The sequence below is a fragment of the Orycteropus afer genome, unplaced genomic scaffold, assembly GCF_000298275.1.
Source record: "Orycteropus afer afer isolate SDZICR_OR568_19922 unplaced genomic scaffold, OryAfe1.0 scaffold00005, whole genome shotgun sequence".
Taxonomy (NCBI): Eukaryota; Metazoa; Chordata; class Mammalia; order Tubulidentata; family Orycteropodidae; genus Orycteropus; species Orycteropus afer.
Genome location: NW_006921592.1, coordinates 20,589,056 through 20,606,021, shown reverse-complemented (window position 1 = coordinate 20,606,021; position 16,966 = coordinate 20,589,056).

The window sequence follows — 16,966 nt, the reverse complement described above, 5'->3', positions numbered from 1 at the left end:
TCTGAGGCAGTATCACTACGGAAGTAGGATTGCCCAACCTTCCTTCCGAGGAGTGGTGGAGTTTGAACCACCAGCCTTCTGGTTAGCAGTCAAGTGCTTTAGCCACTATGCTACCAGAGCTCCTAGTACTATATCAGACAATATTCTGTTGTGGTCCATAGGGTTTTCACTGGTTAATTTTTGGAAATATATTGCCAGGCCTTTCTTCCTAGTCTATCTCAGTCAGCAAGCTCCACTAAACCTTGTCTGGGTGACCCTGCTGGTGTTAGAAATACTGATGGCATAGTTTTCAGCATCACAGCAGCATATAAGCTACTACAATATGACAAACTGACAGAGGGGTGGCGGGACACAAGGCCCCACAAAATTCTTATTTTAGACAACACATGGGATGGAACCTAGCATTCTCTGGAGAAAACAGCAAAGTCACCTGGCAAAAGGCAGATGTTGAGAAATGGACGCACTTTTGAAACAAGGCAAAGTCTTCCCTCTCCTGTTATTACAATGGGAAGGAGTCAGCTAGGCACAGATCTTGGAAAAGCATGTTCCAAGCAGCGTGAACTCTCCCACCATTGTTTAGACAGAGTTTCTCTCATTTGATCTGCTGGCTGCAAAATGGTTGAATTGTTAAGTAGGCTTTTCTTCCTGCCAATATACACTGTGTAATGTCCATAGGGAGTCACTTGGTACAGGATAGATCAGCTAGAATTAGTTGTAAGTAATGTAAAATCCAAATTGACAGTAGCTTAAATTAGGTAAAAATACCTTTTTTTTTTAGTCTATACAAAACAGGCAGGACTAGTACTGTTTTCCATGAGGATAAGACCCTAGTCTCTAATTTTTTTTTTTTTTTTGCTCCACAGTGGTTCACCTCATGGACCAAGATAGCTCTTGGATCTCCAACTGTCTTAGTTTCTTAGGTTGGCCATAACAAAATACTACCAAGTAGGTGACTTTAAAGAACAAAAATTTATTTTCTCACAGTACTGGAGGCTAAAAGTTCAAATTCCAGGCATTGGCCACATTGATTCATTTTAAAGGATTTGTCTCCGGCTTCCCTCCTAGGTCCTAGTAGCTGCTGGCAGTCCTTGGTGTTCCTTTGCTGCTTATAGATGCATCTTCATCTGTCATCAGATGGTATCTTCATCCTGTGTGTGACTCTCTTTCCATGATTGTCCTTCCCTTTTGTAAGATATAACTTAGAAGGGATTAGGATTCACCCTATTCCTGTATGACTTCAAGGGTAAAATCTCCAAAGAAAATCCTATTTCTTCAAGCATAGTCACATTCACCAGAACAGCAGTTAGCACTTAAACAAATCGTTTTCTGGGGATAAAATTCCAACTATACCATCAATCATTATTTAAATTCCAGTCAACACAAAGTGGGAGCTCTGGTAGCATAGTGGCTAAGACACTTGACTGCTAACCAGAAGGCTGGTGGTTCAAACCTACCAGCCACTCCTCGGAAGGAAGATGGGGCAATCTACTTCCGTAGTGATACTGCCTCGGAAACCCAAGGAGGGGTTGCTATGAGTTGGGTCCGACTTGATGGCACATAACAACAACAACAACAACACAAAGTAGATAAGTCACAAGAAGGAACAAAGAGTACATGTTAGTTTTTCAACAAAAAATTTCTGGTGGCCTAGTGTCTAAGGCATTTGACTGCTAACCAGAAAGCTGACTGTTCAAATCCACCAGCCACTTTTCAGAAGAAAGACTCCACAATCTACTTCTATAGAGATAACACCTCAAAAACCCAAGAAGGGGTTGCTATGAGTCAGAATTGACTTGACAGCAGTGAGTTTTTGGTTTTTTTTTTTTTTGTAATCTTTATTAATATAGAGTCACTCAATATTGTGATAGATAACTGGTTCAATGGATTCACCCCAAAACACACACATAATTGAAGTGTAGATCTTGGTCACTAACATAGGCAGAGCACTCTTACTGGGTGCTGCCTCAGCCAAACTTCCTATCTTGTACTAGACATCACACACACACACACAAACACACACATAGAGAATGGCAGCTTTTCTAGAACTTGTACTAATATTAACATTTACTTTTTTTTATTTTTACTATAAAATTATCTTCCTTGCATCTCAATATTGATTTTGAATCATTGAAGAAACTTAACTTGATTCTCTTTTTTGAGACTGTTACTTTATCCTTTTAATACTTTTTTATTATTACTATCATTGTGTTTTTAAAAATATGACCCACACCACCTAAAAACTGGGAAAGGAATCCAGGATATTTAAACTACAATCATTGATACTGATCCAAGGTTTCAGACACTGACTTGCCAGTAAAAAAACCCAACAAGTTCTTTGATTCTTCCATCTCCATCTCCTTCCTGAATATGCTGGACTGGACAGGGTGAAGGGCTCAGCACTTCTCATCTCTATATTTCAAAACCACTACTCATTTGTCAGTTTGTTGTATTGCCGTGGCTTGTGTGTTGCTGTGATGCTGGAAGCTATTCCACTGGTATTTCAAATGCCAGCAGAGTCACCCATCATGTACAGGTTTCAGTGGAGTTTCCAGACAAACTGACTAAGAAGAAGAACAGGGCCATTCACTTCTGAAAAAATGTTGGCTACCAAAAACCCTAATATTGGTGAAAAATTGTCAAATAAAGTACGAGAAAACTTTATGAATAGCAGTGAAACATTGTCTGATATAATTCTGGAAGATGAGCCCTTCATGTTGGAAGACACTCAAAATATAACAGGGGAAGAGCTGCCTCCTCAAAATAGAGTTGACCTTAATGGTGTGGATAGAGTAAAGCTTTCTCTACCTTCATTTGCTATTGTGGCATGACTTAAAATGAGGAAAACAAACAAAAAAAAGATGCAAATATTCATTAATAATTGGAACATGGACTGTACAAAGTATGAATCTAGGAAACTTGGAAGTTGTCAAAATGAAATGCAACCCTTAAAGATCAATATCCTAGGCATTAGAGAGCTGAAATGGACTGGTATTGGCTATTTGGAATCAGATAATCATATGGTCTACTATGCTGGGTGTTCTGGTTACCTACTGCTGCTTTGATAAGAATATACCACAAATGGGATGTCCTTAACAACAGGAGTTTATTCTCTTACAGTTTGGAGACTTTAAGTACAAGTTCAAAGTGCCAGGCTCTAGGGGCTGGGTGAATGTCCCTCAACCTTGGTGTTCAGCTCTGCCTCCTGCTCCCAGCCCAAGAAGCTAGAGGCTTTTCTTCACTCAGACAGCTGCTGGCTGCTGAGGCTGCCAAGCCCAAGGTTGACAAGTAAAAAGGCACAGTCCTGATATGACCAAATCACATGGCAGGCCATTAATTCAAGTCTATTGTAAGTTCCAAGGTCGGCAGAGCATGGCAGGCTGTTGAAGAACAATACAGCTACATGCAGGGTTCAAGGTGCCATAAACTAGAGACCATTCCCAAGACTTCTCCTTATATACAGGAAGCAGACCACATCCCAAAGGCAGCTACTCAGCTGCTTGTAGTAGGTCCCACCATGGAGTTGACTGGCAGTCTCATCATGGGGAATAACTACCACCAGCTGCCCAGCCACTCAACCAGGCCCAGCCAAGTTGACACACAAACGTAACTACCATACTGGGAATGACAAATTGACGAGGAATGGCATGGCATTCACCCTCAAAAAGAGCATTTCAAGATCTATCCTGAAATTCAATGCTGTCAGTGAAAGGGTAATATCCATACAACCTAAACGGAATACTGGTTAATATGACTATTATTCAAATTTATGCACCAACCTCTAAAGCTAAAGGTGAAGAAATTGAAGATCTTACTAACTTCTGCAATTTGAAGTTAATCAAACATGCAAACAAGGTATATTGATAATCATTGATGATTGAAATGCAAAACTTGGAAACAAAGAAGAAGCATAGATAGTTGGGAAAATATGTCCTTGGTGAAAGAAATTACACCAGAGACCTCATGATAGAATTTTGCAAGACCAGTGACTTATTCATTGCAAATACTTTTTTCAACAACGTAAACAAATGGCAACTAATACATGTAGACTTTCCCAGATGGAATACACAGGAATCAAATCAACTACATCTGTGGTAAAGGCAATGGAGAAGGTTAAGGTTATCATTAAAAACAGGGCCAGGAGCCGACTGTAGAACAGACCATCAATTGCTCATATGCGAGTTCAAGTTGAAGCTGAAATCAATTAAAGTAAGTCCATAAGGGCCAAAATATGACCTTGAGTATACCACCTGAATTTAGAGACCATCTGAAGAACAAATTTGATGCATTGAACACCAATGACCAGACAAGCTGTGGGGTGGCATCAAGAACATCATACATGAAGAAAACAAAAGGTCATTAAAAAGACAGGAAAGGAAGAAAAGACCAAAGTGGATTTCAGAAGGGACTCTGAAACTTACTCTTGAAAGGAGAATAACAAAAGCAAGTGGAAGGAATGATGAAATAAAAAGCTAAACAGAAGATTTCAAAGGGCAAGTTGAAAGGACAAAGTGAAAGTATTACTATGAAATGTGCAAAGATCTGGAATTAGATAACCAAAAGAGAAGAACATGTTTAGCATTTCTCAAGCTGAAAGAGTTGAAGAAAATTTCAAACCTCAAGTTGCAATACTGAAGGATGCTATGGGCAAAATATTGAATGATACAGAAAGCATCAAAAAGAAGATAGAAGGAATTCACAGAATCACTGTACAAAAAAGAATTGGTAAACATTCAACTATTTCAGGATGTAGCATATGATCAAGAACCAATGGTATTGAAGGAAGAAGTCCAAGCTTCATTAAAGAAATTGGTGAAAACAAAGTTCTAGAAATTGGCAAAATACCCCTTGAGATGTTTCAACAAACAGATTCAGTGCTGAAGGCACTCATGTGTTTATGCCAAGAAATTTGGAAGACAGCTACCTGTCCAACTGACTGGAAGAGATCTATATTTGTGCCCATTCATTCCAAAGAAAAGTCATCCTATGGAATGTGGAAATTATTGAACCATACAATTAATATCACATGCAAGTAAAATTTTGTTGGAGATAATTTTAAAATGGTTGCAAAACAGGGAAGAGCCAGAATTTAAACCAGATTCAAAAGAGGGTGTGGAATGTGGATATCATTGCTGATGTCAGGTGGATCTTGGCTGACAGCAAAGAATACCTGAAAGATATTTATTTCTGTTTTATTGACTATGCAAAAGAATTTTACTGTGTGAATCTTAAAAAAAAAAAAAAAATTATGGACAACAATGCAAAGAATGGAATTCCAGAACACTTTATTGTGCTCATGAGACCTGTACATAAATGAAGAGGTAGTTGTTCAAACAGAACAAGGAAACACTGAATGGGTTAAAATTAGGAAAGGTGTGTGTCAGAGTTGTATCCTTTTATGGTACTAATTCAATCTGTATGCTGAGAAAATAACCTGACAAGCTGAATTGTATGAAGAAGAATGTATCATCATGTGTTCTTGCTGAAAGTGAAAATGACTTGAAGAACGTACTGATGAAGATCAAGGACTACAGACTTCATTATGGATTACACATCAACATAAAAAAAAAAAAAAGAAAGAAAAATCCTCAAAACTGGACCAATAATCAACCTTAGGGTAAATTGAAAAACGATTGAAGCTGTCAGGGATTTCATTTTACTTGGATCCACAATCAACACCCACAGAAGCAGTAGCCAAGAAATCAGAAGACGTATTGCAATGGACAAATCTGCTGCAAAAGGCTTCTTCAAAGTGTTAAACAGCAAAGATGTCACTTTGAAGACTAAGGTACGTCTGCCCGACCCAAGACATGGTCTTCTCAATAGTGTCACATGCATGTGAAAGCTGGACAATGAATAAGGAAGACCGCAAATATTTCTTAGAAGAAGTGCAGCTGGAATACTTCTTAGAAGCAAGAATGGCCAGACTTCACCTCACGTATTTTGGTCATGATGTCAGAAGGGACCAGTCCCTGGAGAAAGCTATCATGCTTGGTAAAGTGGAGGGTCAGAGAAAAAGGGGAAGGCCCTCAATGAGGTGGACTGACACAGTGGCTGCAATGATGGGCTCAACTATAGTAAGGATTGTGAGCATGGCTCAGGACAGGTCAGTATTTTGTTCTTTTGTATTTGGGGTCATTATGAATTGAAGCTGACTTGACGACACTTAACAACAACAACACATTTTTCATGGATAAAAAAATAAAGATTCTGACTATGTGGATGGGCCCGAGGGAGATTCCAATATGAAGTGTTTCTTTCACCATTGAGTGCTGCCTGAAGTATGGTAAAATAGTAAGGAGGGTAGGCTTTCTTACCAGACAGCCTGGCTCAGAGGTCAGCAGTTTAAAGGCCAGCAGTTCAAATACTCAGAGGTACCTTAGAAGAAAGACCTGGTGATCTACTTCCGAAAGGTCACAGCCATTGAAGACCCCATGGAGCACGGTTCTATTCTGACATACATAGTGTCAACATGACTCATAATCCACTCAGTGGCAGTGGATTTGGTTTTTGGCTTTTTATCTGAACTGATTATTCTCTTCTGACTCTATGCCTCTGGTGAGTAAAATTCAGCATATGCTTAATATCCTCTAACTCACAGGTAGTTTGTAGCATGAAATGACTCCATAGGTGTAAAATGCTTAGCAACAAGTACCACATGGCTAATGATGGGCTTAGTAATTGTTACCCATTATCATTCATGCATACATTAGACGCTGCCTCTATATGAAAGAGTGAACTGGACAATATTTTTGTCCTTTTAAGGATAATTAAAAGAATTCACTTAACAAATACGTATTGATAAATAGCTGTGGTTTATCTCAGTCAAGTACCTTTACCTGAAGTGGTAAAAGGGAGAGACAAGGAAAAAGGAGAAAAGGAAGGAAGATGGGAGGGGGAATGGGAGGCAGGTGGGAGAGCAGAGCCTGTAGCAGATGGCCTCTGCACATGTACTTGGGGACTGAGGCCATCACTAAGGAAAGGAGACGAGCCTTCCTCTAATTTTTATGTATTTCACATTGCCAGAGGAGGCTTCTCTCTGCAACTAACTGCTACATGCATCCACGCAGGGAGAAGGTGTTAATCTACACAGACTAGTTAATAGCCATTAATAGTTTTTAAAAATCCAATAAACTGAGAAGGACAATCTAGTCCATGCATTCCAGAACCAGAATTCTGTGCAGAGCCCTTCTTGTTGTGATAGCACCCATCATCTTCATCATTATCCTCAACACAAACATTTCCTGCCCAACCACATGTGCTAGGCACTGTGCCAGCCCTGGAGATGAAATGATGAATGTCATCTGGTCACTGGCCCCAGAAGCCCACATTGCAGTGCGGAAGGCATAGCTGTCTGGAACTGATCATGATATAATGAGAACTATCTGAGCAAAATGAACTCAGTTCCATGGGAGAGTGTGATTCATGGCCTGATTCTAATTGAAATCTACCTTTTAAACATCAAATATGGTTCAAGAGCAAAGGGAATTCACCCCACAAAACAGCAGTGCCAACATGAAATAAATGAACAGCGCTAAGCACAAAAGCAACATGACTCCTAGAAAACCTTTGTAAGACTTCAGGGATAATGGCAGACTAAATAGTTGGAGAGTATATGTCTTTCCCCTGGACTGGCTCCAAGCACATGGTGGATAAAATGTAACCATTTAAAAAGAAAAATCTAAGCTAAATTCAAAATAAAGACTTAGGTATCATCAGATACCAGGAAATAAAAGGAGAAATTCAAAACTACAGAGGTAGATTGTAGAGATGATGTCATGGCTCTCCAGAGAAAGGGGTTGGGGGTATTTAGGAATTCTAAGGCCCAAGAAGAGATAAGATATATGATTTTGTGCCAGAACCTGGAAGGGCTGTTTGCTTCAAGAAGTGGGGCACAGTTCTACTCTGACACATATGGGGTCATCATGAGTCAGAGTCTACTTGATATCAACTGGTTGGTACTTAGTACCAAGAATTATACCTCTGCCTAAAGCATTGGATGGTGTTATGGATTGAATGGTGTCCCCAAAATTCTGTATTGTAAGGCTAACCTTTATGCCTGTGGTTATGATCCCATTTGGGAATGGGTTTTCCTTGTTATGTTAATGTGACAAGATTAGAGTAGGGTGTGTCTTGAATGAATCTCTTTTGAGATATCAAACCAAATCCACTGCCATCAACTTGAGTCTGACTCAGAACAACCCTCTAGTGATCCTACAGAACAGAGTAAAACTGCCCTCTAGAGTTTCTAAGGCTATGTATCCTTATGGAAGCAGACTGCCACATGCTTCTCCTACAGAGCAGCCAACTACAGACCTTTTGGTCAGTAGCCAAGTGCCCTTAACACTACATCACCAATTGCTCCTTTTTTGAGATATACAAGAGATTAAATAAGTAAGCAAGAAGCAGCGGTGAGGGGAGAAAGATAACAAGCCATATGAAGATCGTCTAACAGCAGAAGCTCAAAAGAAAGAGCTAGCCGAGAGAGAAAGGCTTCCCTTAGAGCCAGCACCCTTGAACTTCTAGTCTCCTGACTGTGAGAAAATAAATTTATCTTTGTCCTGTTTGGTAAAGCCACCCATTTGGGTTTTTCGGTTATAGCAGCACTAGATAACTAAGACAGAAGGACAGAACTAAAAACTAAAAAGCCTGTACCAAGTTATAAGTTCTAAGCACACACTTCTCTCCATGGCGCCAACCCAAGAAAAATGGTCCTGAACAAGGAAAATCCATTGGACATGTAGCAAAACCAAGCAAAAATACACTGTAGGGATTTTTCATATTCCAGGGATCAGATACTCACACAGGAAAAATAAATAAATAAATAACCCCCAATGAAGACACATTCACAACCAAAAATCAAAAGCTAAGATAAGAAACTACCCCCCATGAGGGAGACCCAACAAATGCAACAATAGAATGTAATGGAATATCAAAAACAGACTCCTAAAAAACAAAGAAATTTAAAAAATGCAATACAAAGCAAAACAAAAAGAATTGCACATGCCAACTTTACATGCTGAGTAAGCAAACATACTTAGTATGACCCAACGTAAGTAACTCTCTGGTGGCACAGTGCCTAAGGCATTTGACTGCTAACCAGAAGGTTGGTGATTCAAACGCACCAGCCACTCTAGAGAAGGAAGACTGGGCAATCTACTTCCATAAATATTTACCACCTCAGAAAACCAAAGGGGGTCACTGTGAGTCGCAATCGACTCGATGGCAGTGGGTTTGGTTTGGTTTAATGTAAGGAAGCCTTCACCCAAAAGCCACTCCCTGATTGGTGTTTGAATTTCAACTTTTAGTATATCATTCCTTTGTATGAAATGTTTCTGTCTTTCAGTTGTTCTTTTTAAATATGCAAATACTCCTGGGCAAGTAAGTCTTTCTCAAAATTCAGTGTTTATTGGAATTATCTGTAGAGCTTTTCCAAAATAGTCCCACCAATGAGATTCTAGTTTAAGTCAATTCAGGATGAGGCTCAGAGATCTTTATATTTTAGTAGTGTCCCAAGTGATTTCTAGTGTGGCTCAAGCAGGGAAAGTAGGGAGGGTGTGTTTGGTTAACCTTCTGGCCAACCAATCTGTTTTAGGAATTGTTTGAAGGCTGAAAAACAATCTGATTAGGAACCTTTAGTTAAGAACTCTGTATTTTGGACTGGAATAATTTTATTTATACAAAGCTATATACAACCAGAAGGCTGGCGGTTAAAACCCACCAGCCACTACTCAGAAGGGAGGTTGGGCAATCTACTTCTGTAGTGATACCGCCTCGGAAGCCCAAGGAGGCATCGCTATGAGTTGGATCCAGTCGACAGCACATAACAACAACAACAACAACATATATAGCCCTGGCAATTTACTTCCAATAAACCATCCATTGAAAACCCTATGGAACACAGTTCTACTCTGACGCATATGAGGTTGCCATTAGTGAGAATCAACTCGACAGAAACTGGTTTGATTTTTGTTAAGAGCAAGGAGAGAGAGAGAGAGAAATCAAAAGTTAGAATTAAATAATAACAAGGAAGCTCATAGCAACCCCTCCTTGGGTTTCTGAGGCAGTATCCCACACTTCCTTCTTAGGAGTGGCTGGTGGGTTTGAACCACCAGCCTTCTAGTAAGCAGTCAAATGCCTTAGGCCCTATGCCACTAGAGGTCCTATTAATACCTTTGTTATGTCTGCCTCAAATCCAGCTGGGAGTATCAGAGATATTTACTACTCACCAAATAGCCATATCTTCCAACCCCCTTGCCAAAGGCCAGTGAGCAGAAGTAGCATGTGTCACTTCTAGAACAAAGCCTTTAAGAGCTAGATACACTTTCTGGTGCTCAGTTCCCCCCGACCCCAGCATTGAGGTTAACTGACCAGGAGAGTTATCTGCCTCAGATAAAGCCTGCATGGGCCAGAAACCAACCTGGCTAAGATTTGAGGGAATACTTTGTTCTCATAGCATGACCTAGCCAAAGACAACAGTCTATGACAAAGGGAAATAGCTAAAATCTTGTCAAAAGAAAAGGCCCCTTCTCCAACATGTTGCTATTGTTGTTAGGAGCTGTTGAGTCTATTTTCAACTCATACTGTCTCCATGTAACAATGCAGAACTGCCCCATAGGCTTTTCTTGGCTGTAATCTTTACAGAAGCAGGTGGCCAGGACTTTTTTTCTGTAGAGCTTCTGGGTAGGTTTGAACTGCCAACCTCCTCAGTTAGCAGCAGATACCTTCATTGTTGTGCTTCCTGGGCTCCTTTGTGTGCAACCTGCTGGTAATAAATAGCAGTTCTTGTTTTACATTCTCTTTTGTTACTCACTTTGTAACACTGCTTCCAACGTCTCTAAATTGCTAAAACTCACAGCAACCTCATATATGTCAGAGTAGAACTGTGCTCCACAGGATTTTCTTTTTCATTTTAACTTTATTATGATTTAGGTGAATGCTTATAGAGCAAATTCATTTTCCATTCAACAGTTCATACCCATTTTGTTTCGTGACATTGATTACAATCCCCACAATGTAATATCTCTCTTCCCACTTCCTCCATATGGTTACCTTTTCCCCATGTCCTTCTTGCCTATGAATTCCAATCCTCTGAGCTGTCTGCCTGTGCAAATGCTACCCTTCTGATCTCCCATGGTTGATTGTTCTAAGAAGTGCATACCTCCCTGGTGTAATTGTTCATCTCATAGGCCTGTCTAATGTTTTGCAAAAGTTGATCCACAGGAGAGAGTTCTATTCTAGGCCTGAAGGCTGATTAAGGGCCATAGTCTTGGGGATTTCACCAGTCTCTGTCAACAGCTGCTTTTTGGAATTAGATGTCCAGGCCTTTCTTCCAAGGCCCCTCTGGCTGGACTTAAACCTCCAACCTTTCAGTTAGCATCAGAATGTATTAACGATTTGTATCATTCACAGACTCCAAAGATGAATGAAAAAAACAAACCAAACTCACTGCCATCAAGTCAATTCTGACTCATAGTGATCTCCACTGGGTTTCTGAGGCAGTAAACCTTTACAGAAGTAGATTGCCCAGTCTTCCTTCTGCGGAGTGGCTGGTGGGTCTGAACCACCAACCTTCTAGTTAGCAGTCAAATGCCTTAGGCACTACGCCACCAGAGCTCCTTCCAAAGATGAATAGACATTCCAATAAACTCCAGAATACTACTTTTTTTAATTTGCTTTTCCTACTATCTAATCCTTTATGAAGCAGCTCTGGTGGCATAAAGCATTTGACTGCTAACCAGAAGGCTGGCAGTTCAAATCCACCACATTCCTCAGAAGGAAGATTGGGCAATCTACTTCCATAGTGATATCGCCTTGAAAACCCAAGGAGGAGTCGCTGTGAGTCCGATCCGACTCCATATAAATGAGTTTGGTTTGTTTAATTCTTTAGGAAGAGTTCAATGAAGCTATGGTAAGTGTGTATGTATATTAAGAGTGGGGTTTTATTTTTCTCTTTTTTTTTGCTAAGAAGCAAGATATCCTGATATTGTTGGTCCATGCTGGGAAAGAATAATACAGGCTCTTGTTGCAATGAGTATACTTTCCTGACCTCTTTGGAATTAGTTTCCTTTTGGTGTAAAGAGAGTAACAGAACCAAGCAGATGTCCTGACCGCTCTGCAGCTGCTTGATTTACGATGTGACACCAAATTTATGAAATCAGTTATGGGGACCCCATGGCATCGTAAGGTTTCAGGAAGAGAAGTTCTCAGGTTTGAGTCAATCCAGATTCTATGTTGTCAAGTCTCTGCATTGGGAAGTTGCTTGAGGTCCCCAAAGGAAGTCATGGAAGGCAAGGGAGAGGGCAAAGGAAGAACATAAAGTAACATACTTCTGTCCTTGACAGGATCAGTGGGTGGGGGGAGGTCAGGAGGAGGAAGAAGCACAGAGAAGAATCCCAAAAAGGAAAACAAGAAAACCCATTTTTCAAACTCTTATTTCCCTTAGGTTTGCTTCCCAACTCCCACCTCAGCATGGGTAGGATTCAAGGCTCACTTTCACAACAGTGGGGAGACACCTGCCCTGAGGTTCATGCACAAGCTTGCACCATTCCTTCCACATGCTTCCTACTCTTTGTGTGCTCATAATAAAATCGCAGTCTCTGTAGGCTGAAAGGAGGTCTGGTTTGGAGATTAGTGAGCTAAAGAAAACCAAATAAAGTTTGACAACACAGGGTTGAAAAGCCACTCCAAAGGCAACACCCTTGGTAATTTGTATGTTTCAGTGTAGGAACTTGCAAAGACACAACGCTGACAATCTTTCCTATTCTGCTTCTAAGTGCTGTGGGTGATAATTGCATTTAAAAATGGTATCTTTGAACTGCTCCCTTGCTTTTGAAAAAATTGCAAAATCATTGGTCATGACGTTTCCCAGTCATCCTCATGACAGGAAAAAAATATCCCAAATGTCTTCTAGGCATTGCAACATTGGTTGAATAAATGCAAGTATGAACGGTCAAGGAGAAGATAATTGGGGGAATGACGGGGAATGCAGTTTTAGACATGTCGGGCTTGAGATGCTCAATGGAGTGACCTAATTGAAGCATACACTTCTAGATTGATAGCTATGACTACATAAAATTTTTTAACTTAGTATCAAAAAGAATGTCACCAATAAAAACTGAAAGACAAGCAATACATTAGAGGAATATAGAAACAGTGTTCCAAGTAAAGGATTATTGTCCAATAATATATGTCTCTTATAAATCTATAAGAGACCCTTATCTCAATAGTAAAATGGCCAAAGGCTATGAACAGACAATTTTCAAAATAAGAATTACAAATGCCAATAAATGCATGTAAAAGAAAGTGAAGCTTATTAAGAGTAAAAGAAATGCATATGAGCAACCAGATAGCAAATATTTTTGCCCATTAGCTTGGCAAAAAAATAAAAATATTGATGATTTCAAATGTTGAAGAAGCTATAAAGAAACAATCATTCTCATTCAGTGTGGGAGAAATGTAAATTTTAAAGCCTTTTGTGAATAGTGGGGGAAGCAATTTGGCAAGCATTATCAATCAATGCTTTAAATGTGCTCACACTTTCAGCAAGGATGGTGAGGATGGCGCAACACTTGGCAGTGTTTCATTCTGTTGTACAAAGGGTCGCTATGAGTCGGAGCTGACTCAATGGCACCTAACAACAACATCCATATAAAGAAATTGTATACTATTTAAAAAGAATGTATATATCTTTATATTCCGACATGGGAAGATCTCATACTGAATGGTCATTTGGTAAAATAAGAACATATAAGCCCATTTAATTGCATAGAAAAAAGACTGGAAAGATACACATAAAACTATTAACATTAGTTTCCTTGGCTATGGGCAGTGATTATGGGAAAGGTAGAGTAGTTACTTTGACATTTTACTTCAACCATTTCCAAATATTCTTTACTACTAGGAATTACAGGAAACAAGATATTGATGAAGTATAGGGCAAGAGAACTCATTTGATTCCATTGCTTAAAGAGACAGAATTGTGCAAGTAGTTAAGATCATGAACTTAGGAACAGATCACCCATCTTCAAATCCTTTCCCCACTCCTACTTAATATTGTGTGACTTTTGGTTAAGTTCCTTAACCCTTCTGGGCTTCTGTCTCTCATTTATGAAACCCCTGGATGGTGCCATCAATTACCAGGCTCATCTGCTAACTGAAAAGGTTGGAAGTTCCAGTCTATCAAGAGGTGCCTTGGAAGAAAGGCCTGGTGATCCACTTCCAAAATCAGCCGTTGAAAATGCTACAGAGCCCAGTTCTACTCTGACAAACATGAGTTATCATAAGTCAGAGTTAATTCAACAACAACCGCTCAGTCAGTCAGGTCTCATCTGTAAAATGGGAATGAGATTGTTAGTGTTCATTATGTATTTGTGTTATTATTATTGCTTTGTATGGCAACAGTTTAGGATTATAATTTCTTCTCTTAGGTTCTAATCACAATAATTGCCTTGGAAATAGATAATACTTACATAATACAATATTATAAATTCTGATTATTGTTAATATTTAGAATGAACATATAAACAATAAAACCCAAACCAAACACATTGCTGTCAAGTTTATTCTGATTCATAGTGACCTATAAAACAGAATCCAACTGCCTCATAGAGTTTCTAAGACTATAAATCTTTACTGAAGCAGACGGCCATATCTTTCTCCCAAAGAGAGGCTGATGGGTTTGAACTGCCGACCTTTCAATTAACAATCGAGTGCTTCACCCCTGTGCCACCAGGGCTCCTTATATGAGCAAAACATAAGTAATCATATTTAAAAAACAGAAAGTAAATATTCTTAACACTGACACTACAAAAGTAATAAATATAAGTTATAAAAGTAACCAGAATAATTAAAAAGAATAATTTTTAAAATGAAAATAGAAAGGGAGTTTACTTTTATTGGTTGATTTAGGCCAATTTAGTTAAAGCATTTCATAATGGAGAGTCACTAGATCATATCTAAAAATTATATATCAAGATATAGAGGAAGAAGCATTTTATTTAGAGTACTATATAGAGCCATGCATCAGAAAGACTGAAAAATTAATAAGTCAAAGAGTTTTCTTCAAGGAAAAGGATCTATTGTGGGAGATCTCTATTTTTTAATTTGCATCATCTCATACAACTCGAATTTTATAGTACAAAGGAGCTCTGGTGGCATAGTGCCTAAGATATTTGACTGCTAACCAGAAGACTGGTGGTTCAAAACCACCAGCCACTCCTCAGAAGGAATTTTATAGTATAATACATTATTTTGTGATACTTAAAAAATAAGAGGCTACTGCTTGAGTTGAGGCTTACTGTGTATTTGTGGTATGTGTGTTGCTTGTTTGTATATTCAGTATATTGAGAATAATACTGGAAAAACTGGTAACAGTTGTCTTAGGGGAAGGAAATAGAGTGGCTGAGGGACAGGAGTAAGATGAATACCTTTCACTGAATTATTTTTTGTATTGTTTAAGATTTGTACAATATATATATGCATTACTTACACAACATAACAATTTTGTAAAGTCTCTATCTTTCTGCTACACAGCCTTGTCTATGAGGGTAGAACCCTGAATTTTCCAAATGGAGGGCTTGACCAGGGCTTGTACCACTTGCTCAATTTCCTGTGACCAGACTCAAGTCTTCCCATCAGTGGCCTTAGTCACTGAGAAGCAGAACCAAGTTATCTCTGGTATGCTTGTCAAAATTTCTGACCCACAGAATCCATGGGTATAATAAAATGGTTTGGTGTTTTCATGGCATTAAGTTACTGTTGTTTGGTGAAAACGCAGATAGTATATTGTCATACTTGAATGCTTTTCTTTAAAAACACAATTCCAATCCTTATATAAATAACAAAACAGCCTTAAAGGAAGAAGTGACATTTTCTCTACAGTACTTAAGTTACTCAACAAAGAATTGAAAAGAAGTCTAACAGGAACAAAGGCAAGTCTTCATAGCTGTATGATTTCAGTAGCAAAAGCTTGAACTAGTCTCATACACAGCAGAAGAGAGAGAGAGAGACAGAGAGAGAAAGCACTCATCTGCTAACTGAAAGTCACTCAGCAATCACTCCACAGGAAAAAGATGAGGCACTTTGTTTCAATAAAAAGTAGTCTTGTAAACCCTAAGAGGCAGTTCTACTCTGTCCTATATGGTTGCAATGAGGTGGAATTGAGTCAACAGCTATGGGGGTTTTTGGTATATATATATATATATATATATATATATATATATATATATATATATATATATATATATATATATGTGTGTGTATGCATACACACACACACACACACACATATATATATTACCTAACCAGGAGGAAGCTGATAGAAAAGCTGAAATGGTCAATAAGAAGGCATAATGACCAGACATCAATATAAATTTAGCAGAGCAACCCTGTTGAAGATACTTTATATTTACTAAATCATTGTTCTAAAGGAATACATTAACTACAGGCCAGGAGTCACAAACTCAATCACCTACAGGCATTTGTTAAGTAATGTTATGGAAGTCAGCCAGTTATATGAAAAATAATAAGTAAACCTTTTACTATGGGAAAAGCAACAGAGAAAAAGTGATTGTGGCAGAGATAACCAACTGCCCGCTAAAACCTATGCTCTTTTCCATAATACAGTTGTTGCTGGAAAGTTGTTACATGGAATATTTTTCCAGCTTCCTTGCAGCTAATTGGAACCTTGACTCATTCTTGTCAATGGTATATGAGCAGAAGTGATGTATATTACTCCTGAGCCAAGATGATTTTAAAAATTGTCCCTTCTTCATCCTGTCTTCCCTATCCACCAGCTGGATACATAGAATTCCAAGACTCATTCAAGATTCATGTGGCTGAGCCATGAGATGGAAGGAGCTGGAGTCCCTGAGTTATGAGTTATGTGTGTGAATGAAGGCTATGCACTTATCAGGGACCCTCACATTAGAATGGTACATATGTAAGAAATATATTTCTGTTGGACTGA